The sequence below is a fragment of the Thermobia domestica genome, chromosome 17 (assembly GCF_964235325.1).
Source record: "Thermobia domestica chromosome 17, izTheDome1.hap1.1, whole genome shotgun sequence".
Lineage (NCBI taxonomy): Eukaryota > Metazoa > Arthropoda > Insecta > Zygentoma > Lepismatidae > Thermobia > Thermobia domestica.
The window spans coordinates 151991656-152011675 of NC_137470.1; the positions used below are offsets into that span (position 1 = coordinate 151991656).

At 35.2% G+C, this 20020-nt stretch overlaps 1 long non-coding RNA gene across 1 annotated transcript in view; it reads left to right on the forward strand.

Moving 5' to 3' along the window:
* Positions 1-20020, forward strand: part of LOC145674421 (uncharacterized) — a 95309-nt gene that overhangs the window by 51436 nt on the left and 23853 nt on the right. Inside the window, exon 2 of the long non-coding RNA XR_014128925.1 lies at positions 10277-10493. This is a non-coding gene — a long non-coding RNA (uncharacterized LOC145674421). The remainder of the gene's footprint in view (positions 1-10276; positions 10494-20020) is intronic.

Here is a 20020-nt window from a genome sequence, read left to right on the forward strand (position 1 = left end):
TACCAGACACCAGTGGAGAATGAATTGGACCTTGTGGGCCGCATTGTCGAGGCTCCCGCAAGAATTCGTGTTAACCACGACGTTTTTCCTCGTATGAGAGACGAAGTGCTTCGACGCTATCTCTTGTGCATTGAAGTCAATGGTTCACATTTTTAGTATATTTCGTGACGTTGTAAGGTACAAGTGAATTACAAACACCATTTCCTGTATTGACACGTCTTCTTCTGTCTTTGTGCATTTTATGTGTGTGCCTGGAGGTTATGCTTTACAGCATTGCACGTCACCAACTATGCCACTAATATGCGAATCACATTATCACTGTTCCCAGAAGGTCATTTGTCAGCTGTTTCTTACGTATGTTAATACTATACTCCACAATGCTGCATATGTTAACATACATTTGTCCACGATAATTTATGTACATTTTGATAGCGGGTTTGCATCTAGTTTCAACAGCTCTCAATCACTCTGCTTTATGTGTTATGCTGTAGCAACACCGCACGTGCCTCACTACGAACCTTCGACTGCATATTCACAGTACTTCATATTCCGAACTTCATTATTGGGCACCATCCGTATGTGGCGGTTATGCAACCACACACAGCAGGTATACAAGTGTCCACCATTTTAAATCCGTTTGAGTTTTCGTCTTGGTACAAGGAAGTACTGTTAACAGGTGAGGAAGTCGTCCATTCATATTCCTTTCGAGCCATCTTCACTCGGCAGATTATCCGGGAATACCTATGCTCCTTTGGGGAATCCCTTCCGCAGGTATTGCAAGATTATGAAACATGCATGTTTAACAAGAGCAGGTAACAAGAGTTTTCAAACCGCACCATCTACGTTGAATAGTTTCTGAAATATACGCCTTTGAAGATTCATTTCGCACGATTTAGGCGCCTTATATCTCCGACACAACGCGTTTCCGGACCCATGTTTATTGAGCTTTTTTGTTTCTTCGTATGAGAGGATGTACCTCCGGAAGTGTGTCGGTGGAATTTTTTGACATCAGTATAATTATTTCCTTGCTGTATTACAGATACTTTTCAGTGGAAAATAGGATGAAATTTGAAAGTCCCAAATCGAGGTATAGTGGACCAAAGTAAATGTGAAAAAAGATGTAAAGTTTTCCATATAATTAAGTATACAGTGAAAACTTAAGACTTCCATGTAATTAAACTTAGAGTACAAATTTTGTATATATATATATATATATATATATATATATATATATATATATATATATATATATATATATATATATATATTCTCGCAACCTTATAGCTTCAGTGCCTTGTGCTGAGAAGGCTCCATATAATAAACATAAGATTCAAAAATTATTATATTAGAAAGTAGTGGATATATGATGCCATTGCTTTCTAATTATTACTGCTTTCTAATTAATTGAGACTGTATTTTTTGTGTCTCAATTAATAATTGTTTCTTATTTTTTCTCAACTAATATAGATCCTTTTTGATTAGTTTTACAAATCAACCCACTACCAATTTCCCATATATAGAAAGTCTCCCCCATAGAAGAGAAATTTAAAAACTGCTAGAACATGTTCTGTTTGTTTTTAATAAAGAGTTAATATACTGAATTTAACTCCCTAAGTTGAACGGCTTGTGAGATACTCAATTTTTCGTAAAAACTTGGACCTCCTCTCCTCCTTTAGTACATGTATTATAATAAAAGTGATATGATAACATTCCAGTTGGGATTATGGTCCAACCATCTACCAAAATTCATTTAATTTGGCTTTGCCATTTGTCCGTAATCATCACTCACACATAATTACATTCGTTTTTATGTAATAATTCATGTATTACAGGTGATTCAAAAATGTATTTTTTTTTCAGTAGTTAGCTCCCCCAAAAACTCACAGGCTGTATCTCGAAAGCCAGGTAGTAAGTCCTATTATTGTTACAACAGTTACAAATATCAATATCCAAAATACCTGAAGTTCTTTTTTCACATAGATATACTCATCTCAGATAAGTAAACAGAAAAAAAATGAAAAAGGAATAAAATGGAGGCCTTGAAAGTGAAACACAGGCATATTCACCAGTGTTCAGAAGATGGTGTCTACTATGGACTGAATAGAGTGAGTCAGTCGGTCTGAGTGTGTCGGTGAGTCAGAGTGGGTCACGGTGGGTGGTAGGTAGCAGTGGGTCACGTGCTGATGACCACGACCCACTGACCCACTCACAAATCTTGACCCACTGACCTACTCCATTTCTGGTGCAGATATTATATCATTTGGGGACTTTCCTTGGAAAAAAAATTCATCATAGTCCAAGTCTTCAAAAGTGGGAAGGCTGATTGAGATTCAGACATCACTTCAACAAACCAGAGAACAAGATACAGTAATCACAAGAATTTTCATTAAATTTGCGTAGTGAGGACAACATAATTAAAATTTCGTACTCATCAAGATTACTCGAGAAAAGTATAAATAAGTCATTAGAGCTGTCAACGGAACAACTCTCTTCTTCTTCGGTCGGGGTAAAATAGGACTAGTTTGTCAAGTTGAATGTGAATGTTCAACTTTCGAAATTAAAACATTCTGATTTGCTCAGTGGTGATATTAATGTATATTAAGTAAGCAAAGCTTCTAATATGTTAAATGTCACAAACACTATCACAAAGACATACTGGAAATGAAAATACAAGTATTTATAAATTACTTTCTTATTGGAAAAAGTTTCTTCAATTTACACACAGTATGAAAGATTATAAGTTACTTTGAATAAAACCGTCAGTAATAGAACTTAATTACTTGACCAATAATTATGTAGTAATGTTTGCACTAAATTATTTTGAGAACCAACTTGCTTCATTTACTTCAATTATTTTAACCCCAGCCAAAAACAAAGAATAATTAAGGAGGAAAATAAGTGATTGAACAACGAGGAAGAGTTGTACCTAAACACATGAAAATACTCGTACTTTTAAAGAAGCTCGAAAGCAGTTGACTGTACCAGTAAATATATCAGCACAATCTTCCTGTCTTTACCCAACAATGAAAAATTAAAATTACCCTTACCAATTTCAACCTAGAGATTATAAATGTTCAGAAAAGGAAGTTCATATCTCATTTAAGGGCTTGATTGTGCCGACGTTTTAAAGTTATTTGCCTTTCTCATTGTTAAAGCATGCCATACAGCATGAATGAGCTCGGTATTCCGTTTTGTAGGCACTCCGTTCGAACTTTTTACATGTAAACAGTTTTTTTAAATACCGTCAACCAGAGCCGTAACTAGTGATTTCGGCGCCCGGGGTGAAGTAGAATTCGGTACCCAATACAGACACCTTACCAAGCTTTCTTTCTTCTTTTCTTTTACATAAGAAAAGCAGCTTTTGTTATTATGCCACACTGAATTTTTATTAAGCTGCTTAAAAAGCATTACAACAGCCAAAAGCGATCATTATGTATTCTTTTACAAATAAGAGCTGCTTTCAAGATGTTTATTTTCGAATTTTTGTTAAACTTGACAAAACTCCATTTTTTCTATTCAAATCCACTTGGAGAACAGTTATGGAAACTTACAGTACAACTATTTGCAATATTTCATACTATCGATAAGAAATGAAATTTCAGTACATTAGAAACTATGTGTTTTAAAATGTTCGAAATGAATTATAGCATTAATTTCCAGTAATAATTGTAAACTTTTGTAATTTTATTCTGTAGGTAAATAGGATTTTAATTTCAATTCTTTTACGGTAAAAAAAAAATATTTTGTGAAATGTAATGGACATTTAGAAGGAGCCTTCTTTGCGAATTTCTCAATATTGATCTGTGGAGCTAAATAATATGTTTAATGTTGTATTTCAAATCCAAAATATACTTCGCTAGAACATTTTGAAATAATAGTAATTACTTAATCTCTTAATGAAGAAGTTCTGAATTTAAGGTTGCTTATTATTAATTAACATATTAATATATGTGTGTGTACATTTGATATGTATGCTGATAGAAAAACCACAAAACTAGATACGTATGCACAAAAGAAAATATCCTGGCGATACAAGTGGTTGATGGAGAAATAATTCCAACAAATTCCTTCAAATTGGAAGCATTTCATATAGCCTATCAAAGGAATAAAAAAAAATACACTTTTAGTGATCAGTCTTTGAAAAAGAGGAAACTCGCTGACTCCTTTCTACAACTGATTGAAGTTCGAAAGTGTTATTATTCCTCTTGTTTACCTACACTTTTAATATTTCCGCGTAAACAGCAACCTGCATGTCCTCTCGTGTCTCTTCACTCCTTTCATTTTCATATCTTCATTCTCATAGAAATATTAATCCCATTGGGTAGAAAAGCATGATTAAGTAAGCAAACTCATCACCATCAACGTATTTCAGACTCAGACTTTGACTGTTTCTGATTTTGAAAACGCTCTTGAGTACATCATAAATCATTACTTAGGACCTTATATATATCACATAAAGCAATAACTTTCTTTAGGTACTAACATGTAACACTTCCCAAGTGCAACACTCCGATTTTGATAAAATTTGGCAGCTGGGTATTACACATGAAATAAATGAATACGTATTTTCTTTTACGGAAAAAGTTTTAGGGTGCAGAAGTCCCAACCCAAAATTTTGAAAGTTGGCGCTAGAAAAGCAAGAAGAAGTGGACCGAAGTAAACGAAGTTATGCATAGATACCGTAGACTTAAAACGAAGGATTCCGTATTTCGTTATTATACCTGTAATTAAAGAAAATGCACCTAGATGAGATGTAAACACAAACAAGTTACAAAACACAATGAATACAAAATTGCATATAAATAATTATATTACACGTTGCAGGATATAAAGAACTGCTGCAAATATATATTATATCTGTAATTAAGGAAAATATATATTATATCCATACTGAAGGAAAATGCACCTAGATCAGAAATTAGGCAATAAAGTAGCACAAAATAAAGTCATATTGAGAAGTAGGAGAACAGCAACAAAATAAACGAAATGAAGAAAAAGAAAGGAAAATTAGTCTTAACTAGGTTATAACTATTAAAGTGTAATATTGTTTTCAACGGGTTCTACAATAAAACATTCAATGAACACGAAGTAGCTCACACACTCATTTCAAACAATTCCCACAGCTAGGTGCTTGGAAGGTTATCAACATTCAATATTTATTACATTCTAGTGGCTATATTATATAGGACTGTGAGTAAAAGATAGCGAGGGAGGGCCCGATAGTATGGTATAAAATTACATAATAACAGATATCACAACTACCTATTCACAATCACTTTTTGCATCTCACCAATATTGTGCTTACAAAGACTTTATCAATAATAATAGCATATGTGGCATCACATTTTTCTTAGAACTTTTTATATTTGTTTGTATATCATTGTAGCATTCCTATTTATTATCTAGACGCCGACAATGTGACACATAATGTCCCACACAATCATTTCTCATAGGCGGTGAGAACTCAATTACTGCCTTTAGTATCCACCTGCAATTCATAAGGCAAAATTCTGTAGGTATTGATTTCAAGGAACACATTAACCGGTTTGTAATTCCGTCATTTTGATATTCCATTGATATATTTTCTACGAGTTGACTTAAAACTTCGACAAATACCTATGGTCTAACAAATGTACATTCTGACTGTAAAACTCCGTTGCAAAGATGGTATCTGGAGAGAGAATTATCCTGAATTCACTGGGTACCTTGTCTGGGTTCTCAATTATTTGCGAACTTTGCATATAGCTATTTTGAACATAATTTGCTATTAGACGTTCAAGGCATTCCGGAAACCCATTTTGATTTTCTTGTACACACAGTCTAGAAAGGTCTATTCTCTCTGATACCCTTTGAACAGAACTTTGAAGAACACCTTTTCACAATTTTTGTTGTTGGGAAATTCTTACCCATAATTTCAGAAACCACGAATTGAGCATCGCAATCAAACATGCAAGTCTTCTGAAGGAATAACACTTAATAAGATCCCTGCTCGAATAGAGTAAGCCTTCCGAGTACATCCTCGCTCAGCGATTTCTATTATTGTCTCTCAGCGAATCCATTGTGCATTCAGAGGAATTTGCACAAATACTGTAATTATGGTCTTGTTTTCCGCTGTCACCTATAAATAAACGAAACATGTTTTCGTCACAATAACAGGCAGATAAACATATGGCAACAGCGTCAAATGCGCACGTATTCTAAAAACAGAATTTAAACTTTCCAACTTTTCTAAGACTTCTAATTTGCCGTTTTTTTAGAAGTGCAACACTCTTCTTTCGAGTTTTTCTTGTTAGGTCCATAGTCATCCAATCACTTTTTTGGTGTAGATAAGAAAACCGTTTTGTACTCCGGCTGCGAACTGATCTATCCCATTTTTCAACAGCATAATATTCGGTGCAGTTAAAGCACAATCCACGTTTCCTGTTTACTTTCTCATTACCACAATTCATACAAAATCTCATACTACCCTCTCTGATTTCAGTTACGTGCTTTACTCCAATATCGAATCTTATACTTTTTGAACTATCTGTAGTTTATCCATGAAAATACCATCCAGTGTTTTATCTTTTATTATTTCGTTGAATGCACTGTGAAAACAATTAAAACATATTCGTTCTTCACTATATCCCTCTCCGTCACATCCTGGAATTGTGTATGAGCAGTTTGCAATTATATGTACATACTTTTGCAGTACAAGCATTTATGGGCCCCTGATGGGCTATCGTCATTTTCACAAGCTGAGTAGTTCTTACTGGAAATGGAACATTCTTCAAAGTGCCTCTCGTTTTTCCGGACTCTTTTGTCCTCATATGAAATTCCTTCCTGGGAGTTCAAATTGTAGTTCTCTATTGCCGGTGGTTCAAGAGATATGAGTGCTGCTGTAATTTTCATTATGCCGTTAATTGATTCCACATGTTCTTTCACAGTCATCTACCCTCATTGGTAACGACGTACTTTTAAAAGTTCCTTTTTTTAAGGTCCTTGAAATAAGCTTCACATGGTGCATTTGTTCTCTTGAAATTTCTTTTCCGTACACTTCTTTCATTACAAGTGACCAAAGTGGTATACAGGAGCAAGTTTTAGCAAGGACATTAGTTATGGCTGGAAGATACTGTAAATTGTCCCTATCACCAAATTCTATTTTTGTTTCTTTCACTGATGCTACGATTACAGATGCCCAACTTTAGAAAGTGTTTCTAGATTGTTATAAAATTAGCCATCGTCATTACTACTGTGCTCACAATTTACTATTACTTCTAAAAGTTCTTCAACGGCATCTGTATATTCCTGAGCATACACCGATTTAAGAAATCGTTTTGGTTCTTCTCAAATCACTTCATGACTGTTCAAATGACCTTCGGTTACATTTAAAGCAATGTCTCAAATATTTTTTTGGCTTCATATGTTTGTCGCGTTCACCAACAATTCAATACTTCGCAAGTAGAAATCTCGACGATCCTGGGCTGGAAGACACTTCCAACTCGCACAGTTTTTCATAAAACGGGTTATATGAATTCGAAAAAAAAATTGGATAAGCACATTCTCCTTAAAGCGCTTTGTAGCGCTGATCTAGGTATGAAATTAAGCTAGGTTTCTCTGCAAAACTGCGATCACATGCTCCAAGTAAACTTAGTAATAAATCAGTTACAACTTCATGAGGAGGAGAAATTACGGAAGATATCCATTGATTTAACCAGTAAGCTATGCTATTTGTGTTGTGTTTCTCTGATAACATTTGAAAAGCAGGCACTGAATATGCATTGTCGATTGTTAGAACAGCCTGATATAAGTAACTACGGCTAGATTTTCTGCCATTTTTATAGATAATTTTTGCTACAAGGCTGCCAGTTGCGTCAATACTTACTTTCATGTGTCCTTCGCGACAAGCTTCCTTGTAAATGTGAATTTGTTCCCGACTCCAATAGTGTATAAAGAATTTTGCATGTCCGATATCATGGATAATGCTTTTGAAGTTCGCATTCTGCTTCGTTAATTCCAAGGAAACAATAGGATTTCTATGGAGATGACCTTTCGATAAATTTGAATAATTCAGCTGCCTAAGTTGTTTAAAGGAGTACAAATGAGCAGGTTCTGGGTCGTCAAATTCCATTAGACTACCCATGGTTGCGTTGATTTTTGGTGACAAAAGCAACGTTGGCCCAGTGTTGTTTACGCCATTATTTGCAACCAATCATGTCCCAGTGTTGGCCCAACATCATTTTACATTGAAATAATGGTTGCATTCAACCAACATTTTTGCAACAGTGGGCCATTGTTGATTTTTATGTGTGTTTTTTACATATATAAAATATGTATTAAGGGAAAGTAAAACAAATAATAAAACAGAAGAAAACATAATTATGTAATTTAGATATGGTGTTTTTCATGTTGAAATTACCAGATTCTCACGTCTAGTTCATACTGTGGACGGTAGGAGGCAGATAATATAATTAGTATACTCATACTTTGTGTCCAACATTTTTAATCCGGATAAGTTCATTACTTAGAATGATCGGATGGCAAATTTCAGAATGGCGGTCATTCAGACTTAAAAATACTAATTTCTACGATTATTACCCAAACAGAACCAAATTTGGCTGGGGTGTTTGTAATGTGTGAGTTGACCGAGATAATCACATTGATCCATTAAAAAAGTCCAAAATAGTTGGAATTGTTTAAAAAACGTGATTGCCGCAATTATGAACGTATCGGAACAAAATTTTGCCCAAAAATTGATAGTTGCAGTACAATATGTTGGTTGAGTGTGAAACTTAGAATAATTCTTTAAAAAAATGGCTGCCACGTGTACCTTTTAGAACTGATTAGAACAAAAGTTGGTACAAAAAAATAGGTATTTACTATGTCTGAGTTGAATGTGAAAATCGGCATGATTCAACAAACTGCTTTGAAAGTAGAGGTCGTTTGAAATGTTAAAAGAATCTACCTTTTCTTTGCGGCCCTGTTCCAAAAACCGTATTTTTTAATGTATGACGGTGAATATGATCTTAATATATTGAATAATCTGTGAAAGTTATCATTTGAGTTTCTTTCTTTTCTGGGCAGAAGTTACAGAAAGTCGACCAAGTTCAGATGGAAATATTTCACCTGACAATCAGCTGTTAGAAGGCGGAACATCAAGAATAATTTCGAACTCGACCTATCCACAGTCGTCCATGAAACCCTGAAACCGCCTAATATGGATTGTTGTCTAATATTAAAGAATGAGCAGAATAAGGGTGCATTTGCTCTTCTGAAGGTCTACTACAAACTCAACTATATTGGCTGGTACAATGACATGCTGGTGACTCCATGTAAATAGTCCGCTTCCTTTAATATTAATTTAGTTTTCCCTGGTTTTTTTTTTTTTTTTTTTTTTTTTTTTTTTTTGCTTCATGTCTGATGAAAGACGTAGCTCTGTTCGAAAAATCCCTTCTAAAGTTTTAATTGTTAAAAGTTGTTGTGGTACATGAAAGTTCAGGCAAATTAACACGTATATACATTAGGTAGGCATTTTCGTGTTTTCTTTTCAGCTTGATCTGAATATAGGCTCACCTAGTTGGTAGGTATTACAAGAATGCAATATTGTAATTAAAACAAAGAGACACACTTGATAAGTATATAAACACTGGAGGATAATAAAAATCACTTAAATATCTGGAGAAATAAAACTTCCCGTAGTTATCATTTTTTTTATTCTACTTTCGACTTTTAGCGAATAGTCGTGTAGTACAATGTGACGTAGTACATTTTTAACATATATGAATACTGTACTATATGTTATTTTGCATTAAATATTTACAATGTTAAAATATATGTTATTAACTTCTCAGTACCTTTGTTTAAGGAAACATTTCCTGAGGTTGGACGTAGGGCCAACATGTCCCCATGATTGTAGACGTAACTTAATGTCAAGGGTTTCAGTAAAAATCAAGTATTTACCAAGATGTGTGTGAGAGTACGTTAAAAATAACTTATTTCTTTTGTACTTTAGGTTTATTATATTTATTTACTATCTCTTTTTCTTTTTATTTTAAAATACAACAACCCTAGATATACTTAGGTCACTTATTCCCAATTTAAAGGGCAAATGGTGTGTTTACGGTATTCTGAAGCTTCGACCTACAGTCCATCCCCACCACCTACCTTTTCTAACAAGTATTTTCTTTCATCCAAAAATTCATACACGTCCTGCTTAAACACAACAAGAACATATATTTGAGAGTAATTATTACAAAAATATGAGTATTAATTTTCTCCCATTTTGTTTTCATTCTAGGTTTTGCAGTAGTTGCAACACACCTTGCAGAAATGAAAAATATGCTAATAAATATAAGCAATGATGTTTGTTTACTGAAGGACCAATTAAAAACGGAACATTCTACATCCCTGGAAAACTGAACTTACCGGAAAACTCCACAGTTCCATGTACATCAGTAGAAGACCTGTTAAACTTGAAATAATGACTTCAAGTACGTGATAATGCAACGACGCTGGTAAGCTTGTGTTCTAAATAATATTATATTTGCACTTTTACGCTAATTTTGTTTCCGTGCATAAATATTTAAAAATAGAATTAAGGAGACAAATTGAATATCATTCAAGCAGTCTACTTTAATGGACATCTTGCCAATTTTAGATACTTTATTCATTCCGGAATATCGTCAATTGTTTATGTAGGCAAATCTTTCTGGTTTTTCCTTGGGAGGAGAGGGGCCCTCACAGAATCCAGAGTCAAAATTTATTTTTGGATTTCAGGCAACTGTGGATGAACACAGGGGAAGGAAAGGGCATATTAGATATTGGGAAGAAGTCGTAATAAGACCTATTCTTGTAAGGTAACAGTGCAGTAGGCAGAAACAGGCCGGCAACTAAACTGCCCGTCATTTTTATCTTATTGTGGTGGACAAACACCGTGCTCGTGGGTTTTCTCGGGGTTCTCCCGTTTCCTCCCACTTTCTTCATTCCACCATTTCACTCATCTCTCATTATCACCGTCTCCTTTAGCCTAACCGGCATAACCGTGGGACGTAAAAGTTAAAGATTTCATTTCATTTCATTTCATTTTTATCTTACACCAGCGGCGGCTGGTACTATATGTTGCATGGTTGTGCAACCGGATATTTTTTTTAATACTAAAACTATTTTTAAGTATTAAAGTAGTGTATCAGTAAAAAATAAACCACTGCTCTTGAGCGCAAAACAGTATTGATGCATTTCTGAAAAAAGTCAATTAAAAAACGGAAAGAAAGAGATGATTTACAATTCCAGTGGCAGCGAATGTTGCCACTGGAAGCAGTAGCATTGAGCATATCGCAGCAAGCTCCTATCTCTTAACATGGGGAAGTGGATTTATTCTTGCATCACTCCTATCTTCCCGTATAGCTCTCATGCGGTTGCCTTTCTTCCGCAACTGGTCAGCTTCTGTAATAGTTACGAATTCCTCCGCTTAGCAGCGCTTGACTCAATTGATAGGGTGAGGGAGATATTATAGGGAGCTAGCTTTAATGCGAGGCTGAGGAATTCAGAGTTGATTGGCAGGTTCCCCACCCCGTCACCAAGAAACGGTCACTCGACAGTCCTGGGCAGGTTTGCCAGTGTGTTGTCAAAAAATTCGGCTAATACTCACTTAATTCAAATAGTTTATGCAATTATGCAATCCCTATCGAAGATCTTTGTATACATGGACACACGCAAATTAGGCTGTGATAACAAATGCTTCAGTTTTTTCTCCCTTGCTTCTTCGTCACACTGCACTATGGCCTTTCTTATTACCTCTCTAGCTTCGCTGTGTATAGTTTGCCATCTCTTATGCTGTGAAGTCATTGTCAAATGAATAATAAGCAACAAAACCGCAACCACAACAGCACACAACAAAAAAACAACTCACACTCTCTTCAGAATGACATTCATGTGACATTTTTTTAACCCTGGCAACGCTGACATATAGAAGGAGGGTAAGGGAGTACTGCAAGAGTCAGGCAGAAAAATTGTTGAAATTTTTCCCTCTTTACCTCAGCCCCCGCTGGTAAACAAGCTAGCTCCCTATAATACATACAGACGCTTGGAAGAAAGAAGTTATTCACAAAACATAAACTCGCAAAGAACAAATATAAGTCTGGTGGTAGCAGGGACAGATCCAAGCTGAAAGTTTGGGGGGCGGTCATTCGAAGTCAATAAATTTTATTTAACATTTATAATACAAAAGTGAAAATTCTTGGGATAAGATTTATTTAAAAAAAAACTATTCTGGGGGGGGAGGGGGGTAGATCGAGTCTCGAAGAAGAAAATGTCTTACTACTGGTCTAATTCCTAGCTCTGTGTCTTTCGTGCACATGATTCCGTGTTCGATTTCCGGTGGAGAGCATAAATTAATATCAAATCATTCACTTCCAATACTCATCTGTCTTCTTTAGCCTGATTTGCTGGAATATTAAACTTTTTTTTTTCATTTTCGAAGGAAAACATCTTACAAGTAAACCTTACGTTTGGGTGAATCGAGTTGCTGACTGAGACACATATGAGAAAGTAGTACTAAATGTGGTCAGTATTTCAGTGAAGTTGTAGGTGCGAAGCTCCAGGGGTTTAGGAGATACAGCTACCAGAACATCACATGGAAATACAGAATAGTCTTCATACAGTTGGAGGTAAAAGCTCTGTAATACCTCTTGTAACGACAAAAGGTGAATAACAAATATATGGGTACATATTAGGACTAGGGGGAAGTCATATAGTAAGGGTATACCTGACGGCGGCCATCTTGAAATCCGCCATTTTGAATTAAGGTTAAGTTTTTAAAATAGGAATAGGGTCATGTGATACATGATTTCAGGCGCAAATTTAATCAGAAGAACAATGGTGTCGCTAATTTTGATTTACGCGCAATTGGTAAAAAGTTACAGGGAAATTAAATATTGTTGCAGCATATGTATTAGTCCTTTACCCCACCTTGTAAATTTTGTGTTAATGATAATAATTAAATAAAAAGCAGGTGGATAAATATTAGGTCTATGGTAAGAGTTGCCTTGATGGCGGCCATGTTCAAATCCGCCATTTTGAATCAGACAAAAGTTTTAAACAAAACGCATAACATTGACACCTTATTAATAGCAAATTTTACCATAAATCCAACGGTATAACCATTTTTGCTTTATCATCACCATTTTTAGAAAGACATTCTTGCTGTTACTTGATTCGTGGAGTGCAAACAAAGACGACATTCTTTCGTCACAGTGTGCCCGAAGGAGTTAAATTGATCAAGCGACTGATACCTAGTGGTTGTACTGGCATGATTCAGCCTCTAGATGTTCACTTCTTTCGCCCGTACAAAGCATTTGTTCGTTTCATTACTGATACAGCAGTAACAGAAAGTGACGTGAACATATGGCATCGTGATAGGTTCATACAACTTCAGTCGTTTACAATTTACCAGTTCAGTGCTCCTCGTTTTCGCAATATGATTCGATTCGCTTTCAATCAGGCTGGATATTTGAATGAAGAACCTGGACGTTGGATCGCTCCTTACGACTACTGCTTTGACGGACTTGTTAACGGCAAATGTGTCAAGTGTAACTCGATTGCCTTTGTCAGGTGTGCTTACTGTGAGCAGAGCATTTGTGCAAGTCATGCACTCTTTTCTGAACTACATATTGATTGTACTAATTGAGGACTTTTCTGGAAGAAAGACCCACATTCAATTATGACTCAATTCCACTTTGGTCATTTTTCCTTAAGTTAGCAACTTGTTTATGCGATAACAAATGCTGGTTAATGATAAAGCAAAAATGGTTATATCGTTGGATTTATGGTAAAATTTGCTATTAATAAGGTGTCAATGTTATGCGTTTTGTTTAAAACTTTTGTCTGACTCAAAATGGCGGATTTGAACATGGCCGCCATCAAGGCAACTCTTACCATAGATCTAATATTATCCACCTGCTTTTTATTTAATTATTATCATTAACACAACATTTACAAGGTGGGGTAAAGGACTAACACATATGCTGCAACAATATTTAATTTCCCTGTAACTTTTTACCAATTGCGCGTAAATCAAAATTAGCGTCACCATTGTTCATCTGATTAAATTTGCGCCTGAAATCATGTATCACATGACCCTATTCCTATTTTAAAAACTTAACTTTAATTCAAAATGGCGGATTTCCAGATGGCCGCCGTCAGGTATACCCTTACTATATGACTTCCCCCTAGTCCTAATATGTACCCATATATTTGTTATTCACCTTTTGTCGTTACAAGAGGTATTACAGAGCTTTTACCTCCAACTGTATAAAGACTATTCTGTATTTCCATGTGATGTTCTGGTAGCTGTATCTCCTAAACCCCTGGAGCTTCGCACCTACAACTTCACTGAAATACTGACCACATTTAGTACTACTTTCTCATATGTGTCTCAGTCAGCAACTCGATTCACCCAAACGTAAGGTTTACTTGTTAGATTTCATGCTTCTTTACAGACAAAAATACGTGGTTTCTGAAAATGAACTTTTTGTACCGTATATTTATACAAAGAAATGCTAACAAAATGCATATTGTCGGAGAGAGGTGTTTCTGGACTCTAAAGAAAATAAAGCGGAAAATATTTGGGGTGGCGATGCTTTCTATTCAGAGAAACTTGGCGAGCAGCATTTCATATTTCAATAAAGCCATAGAAAGATCGAAGAAAGACCTTCCATTCTAATATAATGCGTAGTTTATATAATCAAATAATTTTATTTAACTGCGTGCATGCAATTTTCTTGCTTTTTTTCTTCTTTTCGGATTAAGGCCATCATTCATGGCTTACAGCACATACTATATATTCTATTTATCTCGTTTTCGATAACATGAGTGTAGAGGTCTTGTATATAAATAGTGTATAAACGTACACTCATGTCCAAAATGATTGTAGCATATCTATAACTGTATTTTAGCAAGAATATAATATGATAATTATTTTGCAGGGTACTTTTAATACTGATGCTATGTGTATAATCGTGAAATTATGTTTGTGGTAAATTTCATAGGAAAAGAATTATAAACACGAAAATTAGAATGAGTAAAACAAAATGTTGCTAAATGAACAAGAAATTTTTATTTTCGTTTTATTGTTGTTATTTACTGCTCTTTTGACATGAAATTTGTCACGTTCATGTCTTTGCCGATTATACACATACTAACATTATAAGAAATACCGGGAGAATTCGTTATCCAATTATATTCCTACAACAACGTATGTATAGACATGCGACAATAATTTTGGACATAAGTGTACATTGATAGTGGTTGTTTGAAAAAAAGGAAATAGCTTATCTATTAAATCAATATTAGAGAAACAATTTAATCAATAATATATAAATAGAGCTTAAAAGACTTTCCTCTTTATATTTCCTGAATATTTTTGGGGAGGGGAACACTTGCGCGTACCTACATACCTTTGATATTGCAACATTGCAACCGGTGCTCGTACAGACTACGAGCCGCTACTGTCTTACACCCTTCCTTGTTCCGTATTAACCCAAAGTTGATTAAAAAGAAGGATTAAAAATCGAATGTGGATTCTTCAAGGGATCATACCGGCGAAAAGACCCCCCCCCCAATGAAAAGAGACCAATTTAGTACATTTGAAATATTGAAGAGAACTTCATTTAATTAATTAGTAGAGTAAATTTAAGAATCAGTTAGAGTAAATCGGGGGTGGGTGGGTGGAAGGATACCTAAAAGATTTGAAACCAAGTGGATAGGGCCTCAAATTTCTTTTATTAAAATAAAATCCCATTAGAATAACGGAGATTTTGGCAAATTAAAATAATACCTAGAGATGAATTTAATGTGTAAACGTGTCTAGGCCTTTAAAATTTCGTTGTGCTATGTTCGTGAATTGTTGAATTAAGTTTACCGAACCCCATTATTTATTGTTTACGCGTCTTAAAAACACGTCAAATTTGAAATTTCGTCAAAGGCAACACATTTTCATTTTTAGCAACTTTCTTTAAAAACATTGAAGTACCAAATTGTGTAAACTCGTACCCACAAAGTAGTTCACACTATTGTAGTTTATTTGTGGCAGCCCTGCTTCTAGACAATTGTACATTCAGGTAATAAGGATGTTGTTCGGTAAGTTGGCTATGTATTTTCTATGTAAGTTGGGTTAGAAACATTTTTTAAAACGAAATCAATGGTCCACTTAACGAAGAACAAACTCTGGTAATACTTAACCGGATGGAATGCCTAGAGAAGGCTTTTTCCTTCATATTCAAAACTCTATCACGCACACGTATTCATGGTTCAAAATATTCAACATGAAGCACACCGTCGTCTCTTACGTTACAACTTCGACCTTAACCCTTTTCCGACTGTCGGGACTTTTAAGTCCCATCTTCTTTACACATACATTATTTCTCTTGTATGCGTTATAATGTCGAAGCCGAACCGCCTGACGGGACTCCTGAGTCCCCTTTCACCTCAGCATTATTCAGCAACAATTGAAGCAGAATTTATTTTTATATAGTCTAATGTACCCTCAATGTACTATATTTTACCTTCATATCAAATTATAGTAAAAAAATAAATTCAGCCGGAAAAGGGTTAAGTCCAACGGCGATCTGTGTGTGAGATGTTCTCTGAGCACTCCCTGTTCTTAAGTAGTTCCCACAAAGTTTTAGAGCTTTAGAGCAGTTGTCAATGACCAATCCCGTGTGTCAAACTACTATAAACATGGGAGATCAACCGACTCCTGCACTGAGAAAAAAAATGTAGGTGGCATACTTAAAAACGTAGGTAACATTCGTAATTCCTGTAGTTTCTGGACTTAACGTACAACCGTATATAACATCCTGCAGCAAACGTATAACTGAAAAAGTATGTATTATACGTACTGTCTGCATAAGTGCAATGACGTCATTCGTGTGACGTCATCTGCAGTAACAAGTATATACGGAGGTGATATCTAGCTTTGTGACGTCAGGATCGTATGTAGCATGTCGGTTAATAATGACGACACTCACTGACTATCAGGACGGAGCATAATTTCAAGAAGTATGCAATATACGTTCTGTACGTATGTTTCTTGCGTTCAATCCCGAGACAGCATCTATAATGTACTAGTGCCCCGTACGTACGACTAGATACAGTATACGTATTGTACGTATGTATTATACAGATTTTCCTTATGTCGCACACAGCTTGTCCCGATACAGCATACAGAATATCCGTATGCACCATACAGAGTGCACATATGTAGCTTATAGACTGTCTGCATGCAGCATATAGATTATACGTATGTCCCGTACAGGTTGGCCATATGTAATGTATGGATTGGATGTATGTAGCTTATAGATTGTCCATATGAAATATACGGATTTTACCTGTATCGCATACGTATTGCCTTGTTGTAATATATGGATTGGACATATTCAGGATCTAGATTGTACGTATAGTGCACCATTATTGAAGTGCTACAACATACTGCAAAATGCATGATACATTCTTACTGTAATGTTGTCGCATATTGTTTCTCTCTGTATGGAAACAAAAATAGTTTAAAATATGGTTGATCTCCTTTGTGCCAATAATAATAAAATTAACAATACTACACTTTTCAAATCTTAGTTTGGAGCAGTGAAACTGTCAAAAGAAATGTATTTACCTGCAGGGTGTCCTGTAAGTTTGGGCTTCCTACTAATTCGTTGGAAAGCTACTGCAAAGCCAAGTGTTGAAAAGTGACACAAGCGTTAATTTTAAAATAATGGACACAAAGAAGGTTAACCATATGTTAAACTATTTTCGTTTTCATACAGAGTAAATCAATATGTGATATATTACTGTAAGAATTTATCATATGGTTTGCAGTTAGTTAGTTGCAGCACTTCAATAATAACGCAAAATGCACAGCCATATACAATCCTATATTCAAACTCAAACAAGATTTACGTACAATCATTTATTAAGCTGTTATCATCCATTGCTTGTACGATATAAAGATTATTTTACCTCATTCTTTTCCTTAATAGTATCTTCTTCTAAAGTGCAGTTGTTACCACAAGAGGCCTGAATAGAATTTTCCAGAAATAACTTCTCTGTACATTTTAATTAACAGGTATGTTTTTTTTAATATCGCAATAATTAAAAGTATGCTGACAGCCGAAAACGTGTTCGCTCACAAGATGATTCCTACTCAGTACTCGCCATTAAAAATGCTACACCAAGAAGGAGACTGGGTAGCTGCACCAAAGTTCTCAGGCAGATACCTAATAGTAAGTGCAGAATATTCTTAACCGTCCGCTGTATTCGCTGTGACAACGTGGTGACAGCGGAGGCGTTGTGCAGCCATCGACTAAACATATTTATCCTCCCCTGGTCTAGACATTCTGCAAATTTGGACTTTCCGGGATGCATCCTTCTTAGTGCAACATTTTAAGCAACGAGCAGTTTAACAGTCTCATACATTGCTTAAAGAAAGAGCAATGATTCTCAGAATTACTCAGAAGATATATATGCAATAATTTAAAACGGTTATTTCAATCTTTGCAATTCAGAGCACGAAAAGAAGTATAGCTAAAGGAACACTGATTTTAGCCAGATAGTAAACTCAATCACACTCAGTACCATTAGTTGCTTGGTGTTATCCGTAAGTCAGAGATCATGGTATCTCATTTCGTGTAGATTTTTACATTTGTTTAATGCTACAAATGTATTTTATCGCTAATTGAACCCAGTACCATATATATACCGACAGGACGTACCTTAGTCACAAGGTGACATGAGTGAAACACTAAACTGTTCGATTGACACCTGCGGCCTTGTCAACCCTAGAGAAAGTTACAAAGTGATTAAGTAAATACGGAACATAGTTCATACAAAGTATAGCGATGTATGAAGTCTCCGTTTCATATGACTTGGATAAAGGACACATCTGAAATATCAACAAAGAAATATATAATGATTTCTCTGGATAATTTGGATTAGTCCAGAATTCGAACACATACGTTGGTAAGTCCAACGTTTTTTTTATATATATATACTTCTTTCTTCGGATTCCCAATAAAGTTGACTACTGAAAAGCTGAGTTATAGATTCTATATTAAAACAACACCTTCGCTAGACATGTTCAGTATACACATTGCCTTACATACAGAACAATACATTAGTTCTTAATGCATGTCTGAAATAATAGTGCTTCGTATAGAATTTTACTTCATCCAATCGTAATAGCACAAAGATAAAAAATATTGCGAGGGATAATATTCTTATTACAGAGAAAAAGAGTTGAAATGACTTAACACTAACAAACATTTTCTTTAAACAGAGATAATATTTTATTCTAATTTATGGAAGAAAGAAATAATAATTTGTAGTACAGTATTTTTATTAGGGTTATATATTCGTACAAAAGAATGTAAATACAATTGGGTCTGTCTTCAGAAAGGACGTACTTTTAGCCACAACCTACACTGCTTCTTTTCACTGTCTTTCAAGCAGAATCCTGGTTTTGTTTTGATGCACGAAATACCTGAAACAAAAATCAGAAAATATTTAAAATATTAAATTCAGTGTGCTTAACTTGGTTGTACTTAACAATACAAAGTATCTTAACATTTTTGAGATTAAATGGACAAAATCTGTTCGGTCAGGTATGGACTTTTGGGTTGCACGTAGAAAAACTATGAAGTGTTTATTGATGCTGAACAACAACTCAAAATGTATTACTATTCAAAAGTAAGTGGGTACCCCAATGGTGTTCGAGGTACCATGGGGTATCTAATGTCTGTATTTTTTAGATATGTGGAAATGTATGTCTCTAAAATGTAGGGAACTGACATTTGTTTACCGAAAACCTCAACTCGGTAAGCCTTAGGGATATTGAGATATGGGAAAATAAAGAGCGACACCATAGAAGTGTGGGGTTTGCGTACTAGGTGGTGCAGTTTCGGAAACGTAATTACGAGGGCTTACAACAACCTCAAAAGTAGTTTCAATTAAATACACTACGCACACGCCCTGATGGGGGTTTTCGGGTTTCATG